General features: G+C 34.6%; 1 long non-coding RNA gene across 1 annotated transcript in view; it reads right to left on the bottom strand.

Annotated features, from left to right (window-relative positions):
• Positions 1 to 18,084, bottom strand: part of LOC141392927 (uncharacterized) — a 308,284-nt gene extending 290,200 nt beyond the window's left edge. The window contains exon 1 of the long non-coding RNA XR_012409914.1: positions 17,762 to 18,084. This is a non-coding gene — a long non-coding RNA (uncharacterized lncRNA). The remainder of the gene's footprint in view (positions 1 to 17,761) is intronic.
• Positions 18,085 to 20,000: the final 1,916 nt, after the last annotated feature.

The following is a 20,000-nucleotide window of genomic DNA, read 5'->3' as shown; positions in this document are numbered from 1 at the left end:
CGAAATACATAATATTGGGCAATACCGGTCCATAGTTTTTTTTTCGGTCGTTCCCACGTCCCTCGCACCCGCCCCTGCCGACCGAGGGGGCCACCACCCAGTACGTAGGGAGCGCGTACACACCATGGATAGGTCAATGGCAGGTTAGTTGTGGAATAGTACTACCGGCTACATATCATATCAGCCGATATAACAATTTATTACAATCTACGACATCAACATAATTTAATTAATTAGGAAAGATAATATTTATTTATATTTAAGGCTCTTAAGGCTAAATAGACCTACACATATGTATATGGATAGTTTTTAGCGAAAAAAAATCTTAAATTGGGTGGTAACCTTACATGGGGCCTCTGGCAAAACGTGGACGTAAGCTGTTAGAATAGTCGTTTGAATAAACACTATGTAATAGAGGGTCTACAATGGGTCACGAAACATTTAAACAATCCAACAATCCAATCCAATCTCGATGTGGAAACTTTTCCATTTGTCCAACTGTATAATATTGATTGATTGACCAATATAATATATGTAAACGATTTGTAAAATCATCATGAACTCCAGTGTTAAATATTGCTCGCACAACTTAACACATGCACCTACATACATGCACGCGTACATTTGTACAAAAATAAGTTGTCAAATGGAAAATTCCCAATTCAATTCAAATTAAATCCATCGGTTTGTGTCAAACACACTTTACCAATCCATTTGGTATTTTTGGTCGATTTTGACCTTATTATTTATTTTATATACGTATACATATATTTTTTATGCGTTGGTTTCATTACTTTCCCACCGTTTTGCAATTTAATTGTCTGAAATGAGCAGGTACTGAATTGAGTTCAAATGAATTGAATTGATCTGTCTATCGCCTGTGACCGAATGTCCTTCACTTGGTGAGAAAGTAATAAATTGAAAAAGTATTTAATTTAAGCCCCAATGCAAAACTAAATTGAAATGAGGTTTAACATTTAATTTAACAATTTAAATAAACCAAAAAGGCAAATTATTGTTCATGAAAATTTTACAATTTTCATAGCATACATTTTATTACATTGAATAGTAAATATTTGTTGCTTTAAAAAAGAAAGGACTGATAAATATCGTCCTTCGAGATTTCAATAAAATGATGCATATTCTTTCCTTCCCACTGCCAAACCTTACAACTTACAAGTCAACATATTAACACATTTTTAACCATGGCATGCCGCTCCAAATAATAAATTATTCTATGGCCACTATGTTATATTTTTAGAAAAAATAATAATAAATAATATTCTATTTTTCATGAACTGTTTAGGTGCATTCATTTTCAATTTCATAACCCTCCGCATTTTGATTTTGCCTGCTTTTGGGTGAGAATCGGCTGATTGAATATGCTACCTTCTGATTTGCACAAAGTAAACACTGTGCCACATTTACATGTACATGTTTGCCGACGATGAGCGTTGAACTCACAATTCTCGCTTTGGTTTCGGCTCATGTGGCTCCCATTACAAAGTAATATAACAAGGTACTTCATTATTATTATAAAATTGTAAGGCGTTCAACTAATTTACTCTTTAATATTTAATGAGTTACAGTGACACCGAGTGTGCTTGTCAAACTTCAAAACTGTCGTTTATGATTTCCAGGCTCAGAGTCAGCAAACCAAAATACAAAATAACAATTAACAATTGAGCAATGGCTATAGTCAGGACTGAGCCCTAACCCTTGCATATACTTTTAACTGGTAAACACTTCTTTTAGGGAATAGTATCTGACTACCACCAAACAAAGAGAATGAATCACATAATGCGAAATGTCAAAGATATGAAATAACTATACGTTGTATGGTATTTACATACATATGTACCTTCGTCGTATACGTGCTTTGGCACGGTGCTCTTGTATCAACTTTAAATGGAAGTTGCTTACACCTGGGTAGTTTTTGCGGATTCTGAAACTACAATGTTCATAGATGAGAAAAATAAAAAAATCGCCGGAGCGCTCTTTAAATTAATCGTGATTCAAGTTGATATTTTTAGGGGTTTTTAGGTTTTCACGATTTTGCTTGGAAACCGCAAGTCTTACCGAAATGGAGCTAAAGAAACTGTTATAGCTATGAAAATTCTCTACATGATTAACCTTCATGATAATTTCGTAGGTTTTACCGTTATTGAGATATAGAAGTTCAAATTTGGACAATGCATTGACTGTATCGCCTTCTTATAAAACAATGTCATGACTGCAATTTCCCAACTTAACTTATACAACTGGGGTTTATCAGACTTAAACCACTATAACTTAGCCATTTGTTAACCGATTTAAGAAAATAGTAACTTGTTCGAATGATACTATTCACCCCTTTAAAAGGAAGAAGGATCACTAGAAATCCGTTGTGAAAAAAAGATATGTCCGTTTAAATTTGAAAATGTAAGAAACCCAGATTTTCACTACTTTTACCGTTATAAAAAAATAAAACGAAGTGACCCAACGAACTAAAGGCATTGTCGTTGTCCATGGATCCCAACACGATATAATTTTGCATCAGAACACTTGAATATTTTTCTGGTCAACTTTTGTAGCACAGTGTCATTTATCGACATTTTTCGAAAAGTTTGCACCTTCTCAAGGCCAAAACTGCCTGAAGGAGCGTTCCAATGCTTTCGCGATGTATTAGAGAGTTCTTAACAACTGTCTTGGCTACAATTTTTGTATTTGTGTTGGATCGAAAATCTTAATGGTTTGGCTGTTATATGCCAAAATATCCAAAAAACGTCAATAAAAAACTTAAAGTCAAAATCGGGAGGCTCGATTTTCACGGTAGATATATGGTCCAGTGGACTTTTTTGCTCAGTTCAATCCCAGGAATCAAAAACGCGAAGGGCTCATTAAGGTTTTCAAATCGCCCCGGCCTAATACACATACATACCATGGATATAGCCCATCTTCGAACTTGACCTGTCTGCAATTTCAGCGCCCTATCCCAAGTTTTCTGGATACCTCAATACTATGGTGGAGGGTATAAAAACGGCGTTAAGTTCGTCAAGTCTAATATCAATGAACTTCATTGTTTTAAACTCCTTGAAAATCCCAAATACCAAATAAGAGTAATTCCAGTGTAAACATTTAAAGTACGTTATATCGGGTTCCGTCACTTTTTCCCTAATATGGAGCTATATACCGCATATACCAAAATGTAGGTTCATATTATTGATATTTTCTGTGTGGAGGTTTTCTATACCTTGAGAATCTGAAGTAAGACCAATTTCTATAGGAAAATTTTGCAAAACGTTTCTAAATAAGCACAACATAGCCCTATATTTACGAATTTCCGAATTGAACTTGTTTAAAGATTGAGAACCGCAATAAAAAATTACCGTACTTTCAGTCGGATTATTTGACAAAAAAACGTTCTAACTACACGAACTCGGACCATACCATTATACGAGGATTACGAGGGAAACTAATCGACAAAAATTAAATATTTGTATGTCGATAAAGGACAATCCTATAGCTATCCTATAACTATGAAAAACTCGTTAAATGAATTCAATCGTGGCTGACATTCGCTAAAAAACGAAGGTAGTGAAGGTCGTCCAAAACCGGCCGTTGTGCCAGAAAAAAATTAAGCCGTGTTTGAAAGGATAATGCAAGATCGCCATGTAATATATCGCGAGATAGAGGCACCTCCAACAAACATTTGATATTACATGAACACTTGGCGATAAAAATGGCTTTCTTCTTGTTAGATCCAGTGCTGATCGCTGCATTAAATTTCGAAAAAGTACGATCGCGCTGCTTCAAAAGACGATGGATGCATGTGACGAATCATGGAACTATGCGTATGAGCCCGAAAAATAGCAGCATCCGCCACAAGATGCTGTAAAACCGTTCAAAACCCATGTTTTGGAGGTGTCTCAATCAAGCCACGGTAAACAACACAACACATGATCGTATGTCAAACTGTCCTGAGTACGTTTAGTTTATAAACTGTAAAACTTTCAAAAAACATGTCAAATGGCGTTTTAGTTCCCCTTGCATATAATGTCGTGGTCCCATACCGACATTTTTCTGTAAGAATATTTCATAACCCTACCGAAGTTATAGTAATAATAATTGTTCCACAAACATCCCAGATGGGACAAGGGGACTTTTCTCATATCGTTGAGTGTACACCGATCAATGATATGGGAACTACTATTCTTAAGACACCACTTGTAGAGATGTTTTACATGGCTGAAATACTCAGGAGATGTCACCAACATTACTGAAGGAAACGAGTATTTTCTCACCGTTGAAAATTTGGTATTGCCTGGCCGGGGATCCGAACCGACGCCTTTCAGCGTGCAAGGTGGGTGAACATCGCATTGCACCATGGTGGCACCCAACCTACAGAGGATTAAGTACCAAATATCAGCCATCACTGGTGAATAACGTAAAATCCGAAAAAAATTCTGATACAAATACCGAAAATCGAGTGGTGGGTTATATAAGAACGGGGACCGATTACCATTTTCAAAGCAAACATCCCAAGAGTAATATCAACTTATGTACCAAATAATACGGTTCCAGCTTAAATATTGCGAGTTCTGCCTTGATTTGAACAAATAGACGTATGGATGGACGATAAAATACAGTGACTTATTGATGTGTAACGGGACAACAGTCGCTAATGTTTAACTACAAATTGGAGGCCGCATGTTCAATGCTGCCAACTGACAAAATAACCAGAGAAAAAAACGATATGTTCGACCGGGCCGAACTTGTTATACCCTCCACCATAAATTATATCGGAACCAGATTTCAGCCACTTCTGTTGGATAATGTGGCTAAAACTTAAAAAATACCAAAAATCTGGCGGTGGCGTTCTATAGAATATAATAATTATATTTTATTTCAAAATAATTCGTTTTAATTCAATGCCCGCAAAAATTAACAAAAACAGGCTAGTAAGGTAAAATATGAAGAAAAAATTTTAAAGTAGAAAACTTACATACTAATTATAATATAACTTACAAACTAAACTTAAATTAACTATATACAATATTTACAAAACTTTACTGATCAATTCTATATACTGGATTTGATAGCCAATCAAATTGTTCATACCTTCTGTGGTAGTACATTAGGCGCTCATTGTTATCGAATAGCAGTCCCTCCGTATCAAGCTTTAATAAAGCCGATGGAGGTAGGTGCTTTCTGGTGAGTAAAATTTGAAGTTCATCTTCCAATTCTAGGAAATTCTGTATGATTGCGTTTTCTATATCTCTACATCCATGTAGAAATTTTAACGCACAATTTGTCATGAAGACATCAATTCTTTTGAAGTCAATGGACTCATATAATATTCCATTTTCTGGTCGCAAAGGAATCCCTTCAGTATTAAGCATCCGCCTTTGCCCTAGGCAGGAGCACAGTATTGTTCTTTCCCATTTTCGTATTCTTTCCATCTGGGAAGACGAGAGGTCAGCCCAGGCTGGAAATGAATAAGAAACTATGGGTCGGATAAATCATTAGTTTGACATCTCGGGTTAGCCAACCCCTCATGGCAAAGAGACGTTGGTACCCGTAGAATAATTTTTTAGCTTTAGATATGACATAGTCTACAAAAGTCAGATTTGTCGTGGAACATAATACCTAAGTATTTCATCCTGTCTGATATCTTTATTGTTCTATCACCCACTTCTATAGCTGGAACAAATATTCTCATATTTGGCAGTGAGGTTTTACCCTTACCATTAAAAACAACTGTCTCACATTTATTAATATTTAGGTTTAGTCTCCATCTGAGAAAGTACTGGAGCAGTTTCTCCATATAGAGGTTTAACCTTTTCTGTACACTGAAACCATATTTGCCACGCAATGCAATCATAATATCGTCTGCATAAATGAGTAGCAAGCCCCCTTCCGGCGGACCAGATATGTCGCAGATGAAAAGGTTAAAGAGCACCGGTCCAAGTAGAGAACCTTGTGGAACTCCAATAAGATCTGACGTTGCTCTGAAACCTTCCCACCTATTTTCACCCTAAACACCCTGCCTTCCAGGAAGCTTGCCACCATTATGCACGATTGCTCCTCAAACCCTAAGGATTGTAGTTTGTAGAGAATTCCTTTTTGCCATACGGTATCAAAAGCCTTAGAGAAGTCTTGTCTGACACCGATAGTTCCGCATTTACGTTTAAAGCCCTTGGCCACATAGTCGTAAAATGCAGTTAATGCATGTGTGGTCGAGTGTCTAGGTCTAAAGCCAAATTGACAATCTCTAAGGATCCTTCGGTTATCAATGAAATTCCATAATTTATGGAGAATTACACTTTCCAGTACCTTCCCGAATAGAGACAATAAAGAAATTGGCCTGTAACTGGAACAATCTTTAGAGTCGCAGTTGGGCTTCTTTATAGGAACAATCATAGCTTCCTTCCATGCGGATGGGAAGTATCCGATGTGCAGACATTAATTGATAAGTATCGCTAAAAATACAGATATTATGTCACCTACCTTTTTCATAGGGAGGTCTTTTCTCTATAATGTTGTTGTGACCTCTAACGGCTACAGCTTTTAACCGAACTAGCTGTAATTTTACATTGGAGTTTCTCAGTCGTCCATCAAAAATCGTCATCATATGTCCATGTTTTGGTATAGCCCCCATATAAAGGCAACTTCTGATTTTCGGTATTTTAAGAATTTTAACTACAATTTTTAACCAAGCTAGTGGTCACAAAACTTCTCTACCGAAAATCGTTAACGTAGGTCCATGTTTTAGTATAACCCCAATATAATGGTACCTCCCGATTTTCGATAAAATTTTTGACAAAACTAGCCGTAATTTGACATTTGAGATTCACAGTGGTGACAAAACACTCTTACAAAAAATTTCACTTTACCACTTTTCACTTTCCACTTTTTGGTATAAGCGTACCTCCCGATTTTAGGTATTTCGAGAATTTTATATTTATTTGTTGCGCACAACAATTCTCCACCAAAAGTTGTCAATATAGGTCTATATTTTGGTATAGGCCCCATATAACGGTATTTCCCGATTTTCGATGTTTTGAGGGGTTTAGCTGCATTATTTGACGGAACACCCGAAATTTTATATTTTTGGTTCTCTATTGGATTACAGAAAACGAAACTAAATTTTTATTCCATTTTAGTTAAGAATATTTATGGTGGATGTTATAAAAAGTTCGGCCCGGCCGAACTTAACGTTTTTTTATACCCTTCACCATACATAGTATGGAGGGTATAATTAAATTTGTCATTCCGTTTATAACACATCGAAATAATCATCGGACACCCTTTAAAGTATGTACAGTATAGTCTCGATAATCCGGACACCACATGTTTCGGCGATGTCCGGATTTTCGAATTGTCCGGATTACCGAGTAGTAACAAAAACACCTAATTTTGTAAGTTAAAACCATTAATATCGGACGGTTACTAGATAATACCCAGACATCTTAAGTAAACGAATTTATATTAAGCAAATATCACGGGTTGGGACCATTTTAAGCAGCTTTCCTGGCTGCCAAATTTACTTCTTAATTTTACTCCTCCAGTGTAATTTAGGTGGCATTTCCAGGTTGCCTAAAACTTCTCTATAATTGTTGCATATTTTGTCATAGTTTTTTTTAAGGATATAAACTTTGTAGCCCATGTACACATAATGATTTTCAGTGTCCGTGGGACAAGATCCTCTTACGACTTGAGATTTAACTTCAACATTCAAATGCACTCATCTCATTATGGTGAATATACTTTAGCCATTTCTATGAACATTACTCGTACAGCCTTCGAATAAGATAATGGAATTTAAATCTATTGGCAGTACAATACAACGATCCGTAGTTGCAGGTGATTTTGTATATCAAAGATTGAAAATAAGAGGAGTCCATACATTTTTTAAATAATCTTTTGCGTTACTGATAAAACGATAAAATTAAATTGCTTATAATTTCGGTAATTAATGATATTTTCAGTAAGTTAGTGACCAAAAAAGTTGTCGTTAAGTTCTGCCTATAGCCAGTGTGCTGTCAAATTTTATTTAAACTTTTTATTCATCATTTTGTTTTTTAAATTTACCGATTTTTGTCGGTAACTCAAAAATTACTTAGAGAATCTAAAAAATTTAAATTTTAAAACTAGGGACTTTCTGACTAATCTGAGTCCTGTAGTGCGATTCTATAACTCATGTTTTGATTTACCGACCATTGTCGGTAAAATTAAAATGCTTATAATGTCGGTAATTACCGATGTTTTTCGGTAAGTTAGCGACGAATAAAGAGCAGTCGTAAAGTTCTACCGATAGCAAGAGTGTTGTCAACTTTTATTTGAACTTTTCATTCATAATTTTGCGTTTTAATTCTACCGATTTTTGTCGGTAACTCAAAAAATATGTTAGAGAATCGCACTACTGATAAACTAATTCCTTTAGAGGAAAGGAGCACCCAACACCGATTTTTAAGGAAACTAGGCTACTCAACACTAGGTTTAAAATACTGTTGCTTATCATAGTCATCCATCGATGGTTGAAGGGTAGAAAATTATTCGACAGATTAATTCCATATTGATTGTGTAACTGAGTCAACAGTGGCCAGCCAGAAAGACGAGATGTGGACCGAAAAATTTGAACAAATTAATTTGTCTTATTTATACACAATTACTAAGAACGAAAACGTCAATGAAATAAATAAAAATCTAATACTTAAGATAGGAAAAATATTGATGTCCGGATTATCGAGGTACGAAAAATATGAGATGTCAGGATTGCCGAGTCTACAATGTCAAAAATTCTAGTGTCCGGATTACCGTGTTGTCCGGATTAACGAGTGTCCGGATTATCGAGAATATACTGTATATTCTTTATCAGGGTAAATTTCTAAGTCGATATAACAATGTCCGTCTGTCCGTCCGTCTGTTGAAATCGAGATACAGCTCGCAATTTTTAAGATAGAGCATTGTAATTTGGTGTAGAAGTTTCTATTACTCCTAGGATGTTTGGTATTGCAAATGGTCTATATTGGTCCACGTTTTAGCTTCCTTATCACACCGAAATGGCTGAAATTTGGTACTTAGTCTTCGTAGGGGGTAAGCAACTTTCCCTTAGAATTTTGTCGGTATAGGTTCACGCCTTCATATAGCCCCCATAGAACAATACCTCCCAATTTTCGGTATTTTAAAGATTGTGGGCACAATAATCCACCGAAATGGCTAAAATTTGGTATTTAGTCGGTACCTCCCGATTTTCGGTATTTTGATGGTTGTGGCCAGAATAGTCGACCGAAATGGCTAAAATTTTGTACTTTTGTACTTTCCATATGAAATTTGGCGGTATAGGTTCACGCCATAGTATAGCCCCCATAGAACGGTACCTCCGGATTTCCGGTATTTTGAAGTTTGGCATCAATATTGCACCGAAATTGTTGAAATTTGGTATTTAGTCTTCATTTGTGGTACAAAACTTTCCATATCAAATTTGTCGGTATTGGTCCACGCCTTCTTATATCCCCATAGAAGTACATCCCAATTTTCGATATTTTGAAGGTTGTGGCCTAAATATTCGAACGAAATGACTGAAAATTGGTATTAAGTCCTCGTTGGGGGTAGAAAACTTTCCTCCTGAAATTTTTAGGTAGAGGTCTACGCCTTCATTTTGCCCTTAAATAACGGTACTTCCCGATTTTCGGTATTTTGTAGGTTTGTGGCCACAACCTTCCAAATACCGAAAATCAGTCACCGAAATGGCTGAAATTTAGTATTTATTCGACGTTGGAGGTAAAAACCTTTCCGACTGAAATTCATCAGTATATGTATACATTTTGATATAGCCCTCATAGAAGGGTACCTTCCGATTTTCGTAATTCTGAGGGATGTGACGTCAATATTCCCCCGAAATGACTGAAATTTGTTATTTAGTCTTCCGTGGGGTTATAACATCTTCCAGAAGAGAATTATCAGTACAGGTCTACGTCTTTCTATATTCCCCATTCGATTTTCGGTATTTTGAAGGGTTTACCCACATTATCTTACCGAAATATCGGATGTTTGGTATTTAGTCTTCTTTGAGTCTAAAAAAGTTCCCCAGAAATTTGTCGGTATAGATCGAAGTTTTGATATAGCCCCCATAGAATGGTACCTCCCGAAGTTCGGTATTTTGAAATTGCTGAAATTTGGTATTTAGTCTTCTTCATAAACGAAAGAAAACTAATTGTTCCATTTTATTTCAATACAACTCATGATGAACTTAACGCCGTTCTTACTTGTTACTTTTTTGTTTTGTAATGGTAAATTTAGTGAAAACGAGGTTTCTAAAATTTTCAAGTTTAACTTCTTTTTTCTCATTGGATTTTTATTGATCCTTTTTTCTTTTAAAGGGGTGATTAATATCTTTCGAACAAGCTATGACACTGAAAGAAAATTACGTTGTATCAATGAAATTTGTCATTGATTTTGAACCATCGCAAGACTTCGTATATTTTTGTGGGATCATTAAGAACCTAATAACCTAGTACTTAAGCGAAGCGGAATTAAAAAATATCCATTTAAAAAAAATTGTGAACTGTCAAACTCATAATTTCGATTTTAACTAAAAAATGAACAGTTTTTTCGCCATAAATCCGTCAATATTTGTTTTAAGTCTCTAGCCTAAGTACAAACTTTTTATATGTATAATAATCCCGCACAAACATTTGAAGATCGGAACATCCGTTTTCGAGCTACAGTTGGCACCGCATTCCAAAATGCCATTTTGAGAAAACCGCGTTTCAACCTTCGATGTTACATACAAATCACAATAAATATTCTCTTTCTTACGCTCATATCTCAGCTAATTTTTGTCTGATCGACTCGAAATTTTTGCAACATATTCTATTCTACCTGTACTTTAAAATGAGCCAATATAAATTATTCGATTTTGTAAAATTTTGTAAGTGGCCATAAACCTTTAATGAAGAAGTTTCATTGAGTTTCATAAAATAACTTTCATTATTGTTTTATAGTAATAATGTGAAAGTTTCATAGCAATAATAAAATTGTAACTTCTAACTACTTTATTGGATCAATAAAGAAGTATCATTGCATAATTGAGGAAATTTCATTGGAATAATGAAGAAACTCATTATTGTTATTTAATGAAACTTTTCATTCATTCAATTAAACTCTACGTTAGTTTAAAATCAATGAAACATTTTTCTTTCAGTGAATTTTTTTAATCGGTTAACAAATGATTAGGTTATAGTGGTTGAAGTGTAAAAAAACGTACAAAAACTGAATTTCTCATAGTTTTCAAAATAAATATAGAACAAAACAAAAAACATTATATTTTTGGATATATTAGAGATATTTTGACGTTTTTAGCTACGTTTTCAGAACGAATTAACTATAATTTGGCACTAAAGTTCTCAATGATCAAGAAAAGCCTCTACAAAAAATTATTGTCATAGGTCGAGGTTTTTTTCCAAACCCGTCAAAATACCTGAAATTGGGCGGTACCGTTATATGGGGGCTATACCAAAACGTGGTCTATCTTCAAACTTGGTATGCCCAAAATAAAAGATCCATCTTTCCAAAACTAAATTTGTGAATATGGATGCTAAAAAACAAAAAAGTTAAAACACAAAAAATTGCATAACTCATCTAGTTTTCAGCCGATTTCGTTAGTTTTTTTATGTTTTCGGAGCTAATATAATTTACTTTTTGGTAAAAATAAATAGTTATACTGTTTGGCATGTTCTAAGCAGTCTAGAGCACGAGGAAAAAGCATTTTTCCCGTTTTTTTGTGCGTTTTTCACATTTCAACCATAATAACTTAGCCATTTATTAACCGTTTTAAAAAAAGTAATTGCTTATTCGAAAGAAATTATTCACCCCTTTAAAAGAAAAAAGTATCGATAGAAATCTGATGCGAAAAAAAGTTATGCCCGTTTAAATTTTCACTACTACTTTTTAAAACAATAAAACGAAGTGACCCAAACAAACCAAGGTATTTTTGTTGTCCATGAACCCAAACAAGATAGAATTTTTGCATCATAACGCTTGAATATTTTCGGGTCAACTTTTGTAGCACAGTGTCATTTATCGACATTTTCCGAAAAATTTGCACTGTATCATGGCCAAAACTGCCGTAAGAGCGTTCCAATGCTTTTTCGAGTTCTTATTTATTGTCTTGGCTACAATTTTTGTCTTAGTGTTGCACAGTGTCCGATTTTCCGAAAAACCTGGCCAAAACTCTAAAAATGAATGGATTTTGACCTAACCTTTGGTTCTTATGTTTTCAGACCGCTGATTACATTTTTGATATTATTTAACCCTCAGGCGGTCATTAAAGGTGTCTTTTTGGTCCCTCCTCCAATAAAATGTGATCTTATCGGATCAAAATATTCCACAAATTTGATCGCCATCAATTTCTACTAAACCTAAACACCAGAAATATGCAAAATTATAAACACATTTTAGGGTTAATGACGTAATTTATATGGATTTTGCCAAAATTGTCATACAAAGCATCATTTTAGAACAATGGCATCAAAGACAAAAATGTTCTCCGCTAAATTTCACTATAAGTCATTAAAGAAATGAATTACATACAAAGGAAATATCGGTATCAATTTTGCCAAATTACCAAGAAACTAAAATAGTGTTGCAAACTTCTACCATTTCTACAGTTTTGGAAATGTTTGAGTTAAGATCACTTGGAATCCTTGCACTTTAGGTGTATAATGTCTTTGGCAACTTTACTGACAAGAATGCGAGGAATATTTTTCTTAAAAAATTAACCCTCGTGCGAGTCATAAAAGTGGTCTTTTTGGTCCCTTTTTCTAAAAATCTTTAAAATCTCCTATAAAATGTAATGGAATCAGATCAAAATATTCTAGAAATTTGTTCGCCATAAAATTTTACTATAGGTCTTAGAATACATCAAAACTCTAAATTATAACTAAACGGCAGAAAGTGACCCTATCCTATATTCTGACATTCTGAATCAAAGAAAATCTGTACATATCTGCAAGACAAAATATCACATAAAAACGAAAAGGGCAAATATGTGCAGAATGTTTCGATGGAATTTGGTAAAAAAAACTCTTCCCTTTTTATGAAATGATAAGTTACACAGCCCAACTCGATCTTACTCATAACTATTTTCATAATTTATTGTGAAAATTGATCTTGAAAAAAATTAACAAGTACGGATATCAATTATTAAAGAACGCACAATTCATTGGCGACACTGAACATCTTAAATACGTTTCACATACCTTTCATTACAATTACAAAAAGAAAATATTTAATAACCGTTGTTTATTTTGCATATTATCATAGATTTATAAACAACTTAAATATTGAAAAGAAAAAAAATTCCAAATAGGGTCACTTCGACCTGCTTTTATACCCACTTATTAAGAAAGAAATGTATATATTTTTTCATAACTACACGCACTGGGATCCTATTAACAATATCTGACCCTTTTTAGTGTAAATTGATCATTTTTTTTCGATTTTTGGCCAGGTTTTTTGGAAAATCGGACACTGTGTTATATGCCAAACTATACAAAAAAACTTGGATAAAAAACTTCAAGTCAAAATCGGGAGACTCGATTTTCATGGTAGAAATATGTTCTAGTAGACTTTTTTGCTCGGTACAATACCAGGAATTCGCAAAAAGTGCAAAAAAGTGATAGCCCTAATGTATCCAAACCACTATCCTACCCTCCATCAGTGATTCTCATTTAAAATTTAGTATTTTTTAATATTTTTCTTACCATTCTGGATCGAAATTTCAAACACCCAGCATTACTTTTAACCGTCGGACCAAGAGCGACCCTCACCCAAAATGTCAAGATTCTGGCTTCAGTGGTATCGTCTGGACGACGATATGTCATTCACTCCCTCACTTATTCATCAATAAGCTCTCTAAGATATTAAGATTGGTATGAACACTATCCAGTGATGTCGAAACATATTAAGATTCCTCTTATGTACGAATATGTTACATTTCTGCGAAATGTGATTATTTTTTAATTGAGCGTAAATTTGGGCACTATAGGAGTTCAGATTAACACAAAGCCACCCTTGTTAACAAGAATAGGGAAGAGGTATTAGATATAACAATATGTACCGAAAATCTTATAAGCGAGGTGCAGAATTGGAGGGAAGAGCACTCCTTCTCGGACCATCGGTATATAAGATTTGAACTAACACGGCCAGTTTCCGAAATAAATCCAAAACTAACAGGACAAAATTTTGAAAAGAAAGGCTAGGGCACGATAGCTATGAATGCCTAAGCACAGAAGATATGTATATACAGAAATGTCAACATTATAACGGAGGTCTTAGTAAAGTCATTCGAATAAAGTTGTCCCCTTCGAGAGAGGAAATCTGCCTACGAAAAGTCCTGGATGACAGGAGAAATTCGTAACAAAGGCAAAGAGGTCCGAAGGCTTTACAACAGAGCTCGACGTAAAAAATTAGCTGTATTCTGGGACAACTATCACACAAAACTTAAAGAATACAACAAAATGACTAGAACAGCAAAGCGCAATTCCTGGAAACTCTTCTGTGAACAGCTAGACAGCGTAAATGATATATCAAAAATAAAAAAGTTAAAAACCCATACACAAACCGAGATTATGGTGAATGATATGGTAAATAAGATGGAAACAATCGAGAACACGCTGAGGCTTTTGATGAATACACATTTCCCGCCGAGCACTGAGGTGCACGGAGGGGTGCCGGTAGCGATGGTAAAGGATGTCATCAAGAGTTTCAAACTTTTCAAACATGCGGGACCGGATGAGATATTTCCGGCCTTACTCCATGAAGAGAGGGGCTACATTGCGTCCAACGCATGCTTAAAATTTGCGTATACCCATAAAGCCTGGCAGGAGGCGAGGGTAGTATTTATACCCACAACTGGGAAGGCAAGTTACGCAATTCCTAAGTCTTATCGTCTGATAAGCCTAACATCCTTCCTGCTTAAAACCATGGAACGTATAGTCGATACCTTTATTAAGAGCAAGATTCCAAACAATATGCTTAAATACAAACAACATGAATACGTTAAAGGTAGATCAGCGGAAACCGCATTACATGAGGTTGTACACCACATCGAGAGCACCTTCGACAGGAAGATGTACATATACATAGACTAGCGGTATGCATTGATATCGAGGGTGTTTTCAAAACGTCAGCACCGAAACCCTTATCCAATCTTTAGAAAAATGTCAGGTGAACCGGGCCCTTAGGGACTGGATAAGCCACATGCCAAGCAATAGATGGATAAGCTGCGGGCTACCTGGCGTAAACATAAGGGATAAAGTTGGTCGGGGTACGCCGCAGGGGGATTTTTATCCCCACTCCTATGGGTCACTACCATAAATAGCTTATTAAGGACTTTAACCTATGAGGGATTTGACCCAGTCTGCTATGTAGGCGACGTTATAATACTTCTGAGGAGTAAGAATCCAAACTTGCTCTGCATAAGAGCTGAATAAGCCCTAAAACTCGTGTACAACTGGGCTAGGAAAACAAAACTGGGACACTTTGAAAAACCAGTTTTCCTAAACAAGACAATCAATATTTCCAACAATGTTAAATATCTGGGAGTAATCCTGGATAGGAAACTTAAATGGAAAGACCATATTCAAGAGAGAGCTAACAAAGCTTATAGATGTTGGTTAATCCAAAGATGACACACTGGCTATACAAAAGCGTAGTTAGACCTATTCTAACATACGCTTTAGTAGTCTGGTGGACAGCTATAAAAAATAAAAAATGTACTATTAAAATACTACAGAAAGTCCAACGAATGTGTTTAAGTGTAAGCGGTGCAATGAGGACAACACCAACGAGGGCATTAGAAACTATCCTATATATACACCCAATAGAAATCCAGATATGGTATTAAGCGGCCGTCGCAGCTATCCGACTTAAAGCGATGGGCGAGTGGATCAGCAAGGACCACATAACATACCATCAAAACATTTTACGGGTAACAACGGGAGAGTCAATGGATAACATTTTATCGGCGGTACTCTAGCACAAATGCCGACTGGAAACTGTTGTTATACAGACGGCTCCATGCTAGGTGGGAGAACGGGACTGGGTCTTTTCAATGAAGAACCGGATCACAATACGGTCCATCAAGCGGAGATCCGAGCGATTACAGAGTGTCTGAACTGGCTCAATGCCAACACGAGACCAACTACTGTAAACGTCCTTACGGACAGTAAAACTGCAATCAAAGCAATAACATCCAAGACAGTAAAATCACAAACAGTTTTGGATTGTATCAATTCGATTAACAGCTATTCTCAACATGGGTACCGGGACATGCGGGGAATAGAGGTAATGAGATAGCAAATTCTCTGGCAAAAAATGGAAGGGAATTAGCAACAGTAAACTTTGACAACGCAAAGCCACTAAACACGTTTTTGTTGTTTTCAATATGTAGATGCGACAAGAACTCGCATCTTTCTTATGTGTGAACGTTTTGCGCTTCCCATGTTTAGTCACTACCATTTGTCCATATTAAAGGCACCTAACTCTTTTTTAGTTATCGACAATAATCCGTAAAATTAAAATGCTTATAATTAAAGAAATTTGTTTGGTTGCTAACAAAATAAAGTTGTCCTATCAATAGCAACAGTTTTGTCAACTTTTACTGGTACATTTCATTCATAATTGTTCGTTTTAATTTTACCGATATTTGCCGGTAACCAAAAAAAATAAGTTACAGGATTTCACTACTGATGCCATCACGGAAAGGTATCAGTCCATTTCAGATGGAAGAGGAACCGAGATATATCCTGGACTTAGACATTGTAAAGCCGATTAGAACCTGTCAAATATTTTTTTAAATCAAATAAGAAATTAAATTTAGGCGTATTCATATTTGATATTTGTATTATTGCAATATTCACACATACATATGTTCTTAAGTATGAATTCATAAATAAATGGTTTATGTCTCTGCTTACGTATGAAAATAGAACAAATACTTACCTATGAGACTTATTAGTTTCTTATTGGAATATTTCTTCTGCAAATCACGTATTATCTTTTGTTAAGTTATTGTTGGTTTTTTTTTTTTGCAAAATTAAATTAATGACACAAATAATGAAAATAAACAATACGAACCAGGAGCAGGATAAAATAAAATGTTAATATTTATATATAATGTTAAGTTAACATTCATAGGCAATACGTTAACATAAATGTAACATAAAATTTAGAGTAAATAAAATGGTATGGGTTTGTGGAAAATGTATCACTGTTATGGAAAACAATTGAGAAAACCAATGACAATTTGAGAGTACCAGTCACAAATATTCTGAGAATACGAATAACGGAGAGTTCGCTTATAAGATGTGAGAGAAACTTGTTACAGTGAATGAAATTATAGTTGGAAATGTAAAGTATTGGACAACAACAAAAAGAAATCGGCAAAAGTGTATCAAAAAGGTGGGGTGAATAGGAAGCAAATGTGCTAATAAGGACAAAGGAGGGAGGACAATACCTTAAGGAAAAATAAACAATAAGAAAATTCTAATTTAAAGATTTTATTATAGATAAGAGCTAAAAATTCTTAAAAAATATAACATAATTTGAAAATGAAATATATTACACAACACATTTAACATTTTTTGCATTGAAACATTTCTAACCTAAATTTTTGACAGACATTTCACAACAAAAGATGATGATTGATTGACAGGCGTCAACACTAGACACAATACACTGAGAGAAATGTTCGTGATACCAAAATCACTCTTACTCAGTTTTTGTTTCTTCTCAATTGTTGTTTTTGTGTTTAACTTCGGCAAGGATGTTGGCTACTTGCTTTGCAATATGTGTGTATGTGTTCGTATGTGTGGGTATTTATGCTTGCTTAGTTATTCCTTTGTTCTTCTTTGAATTTCACTGTTGTTTACTTTATCGATTTCTTTAAAGAAGTTGTTTTTCCATTTAATTTACGCGCGCGTTTCCTTGCTTTTATTTTATTGTCATAGCACCATTCGCCTTTACGTGTTTTGTGCTTAAAGCATGAGAAATATTTTAGTCGACACGGGTTTTTATATTTTATCGCTGTTGCACCTTACTAACACATAAGTCAACTGACGCCAGACTCTTAACGACCATATTAAATTTTTGTATGTGCTGATAATATATGTATGTGTGTATTTATGTATGTATGTTTGTGTATGTCTGCATTTTTGCAACAAAAATGCCGGAAGAACCGACAGACATTGTTCATTGTTTCCCTTGATGAGTTGTAGTTGTAGCTTCAGCTATTGGCAGTTTTGCTTCCTTATACTTATATCGCAATTGAATAGGGAGAACATCCATAAAGGAATTCAAAGACAATTTCTGCACAAGAATTCAATTCTTTACTCTCTGCGATGACGTATTTAAAGGACAATTTCATTATATGCAGAGGCGATAAAGAGCATTCTTACTGGTACTAAGAAAAATCTGTGAGAAATTATTTTAAATATTAAGAGGACAGGTTGGATATTCATATATAGAAAATTATTTGCAGCTACTTGTGTGAACTTTCGCCGACTACTTTACTTTTCCACCTACAGGTTGGGTCTACAATATATAAAGTAAATTCAAATACGTTCATTTGAATTTTAACCGCTATGTGACTAAAGGAAATTTAAAAATCTGTATTTTTATTGATTATTCTTGCACGTGACATTTAATATATGTACGTATGTATATTCTGCTAGATGATGCTAGCGTTTTGCCTAAATTTGAAAACGAAAAGACTGGAAGACGGTAGATATAAATCACCATCAAGAAAAGAAATTTACAACACCAGTAAAACTAAAAGAATAGACAAATTCATGGTGGAATTAGGCTTAAAATTAATAGAAAACAGTATAACGCATAATAATAGCATAATCAGAAACGGAATCATAGAAGAAGAGACATTTATAAGATACTTCAGAAATGATGGTCATCTCTCTCCGATGTGTCTAATACATCTTAATAACCATAATTTACTTTTTAATGAAGAAAATAAAATTGTATTCTATAATAGAAGATACGCTACATATAATATACAGGATTTTGTATATAGCATTGTACAATTTTAATAATCTTAAAATAAACTTGTAAATAGTGTAAATAGTAGATTAAGTTTTGTTTTGTAATTGAATTGAATTTTTTATGGTTTTTGTTTCGTATATTATTAGTTATTAGTTTATATTTAGTAGTTTAAGTCAACATATATTAAAAAACAATTGTAAAACAAGTTTTTCCCCTTTTCTTGTTAGAAATTAACAACTAAAAATATTGACAGAGTCAAATTTAAGTTATATGGATAGGTGGGCTGGCCTTCCACATACTTATTATTAAAATATTATATTCTTAGAAAAAGTTTAATACTGTTAAGAAAAAGCTCATAGAGTTAAGAAATAGATATAAGATAACCTTTGTAAAAAAATGAATTGGGAAATAAAAAAAAAAAAAAAAAAAAAAAATAGTATAATATGTGGATAAAAAACTTAAAGTCAAAATCTGGAGGCTCGATTTTCGCGGAAGACCTATGGTCTAGTGGACTTTTTTTGCTCAGTTCAATCCCAGGAATCAGAAACGCGAAGGGTCCATTAAGGTTTTCTTTTTCTTCCATACAAATCGCCCCGCCCTAATGAGGGTGTATGAGGTAGACGCCGTACACTAGGCAACAGGGGTTTTAGGGGGTGGTAAATTCCATATGAAAATTAAAGGCCTTAGTGAGTATATAAAGAACCCAAAAGGAAATCGTCGCCAATCGTCAAGTATCTGAGTTATGGCGTGATGAATTTTTAAATTGTCTCCCTATAATGCTTGAAAAAAGTTTTATATATCTGTTTGAAGTTATTGTAGTTTTGTCTTGAGATGCCAAATCGAATGGCTAAAATGTCCTTTTATATTCATAATATACTCAGCAAAGGCTTTCATCTCGAAAAGGAATTTTTCACCGCTCCACTCTATGTCGATAACGAATTCGTCTATTCGATTATTTA

Source organism: Musca autumnalis, unplaced genomic scaffold, assembly GCF_047663935.1.
Source record: "Musca autumnalis isolate F117 unplaced genomic scaffold, ASM4766393v1 scaffold_2, whole genome shotgun sequence".
In the NCBI taxonomy this organism is placed as follows: domain Eukaryota; kingdom Metazoa; phylum Arthropoda; class Insecta; order Diptera; family Muscidae; genus Musca; species Musca autumnalis.
The sequence above is the reverse complement of the archived record's forward strand: the minus strand, read 5'-3'. Positions and strand labels throughout refer to the sequence as shown.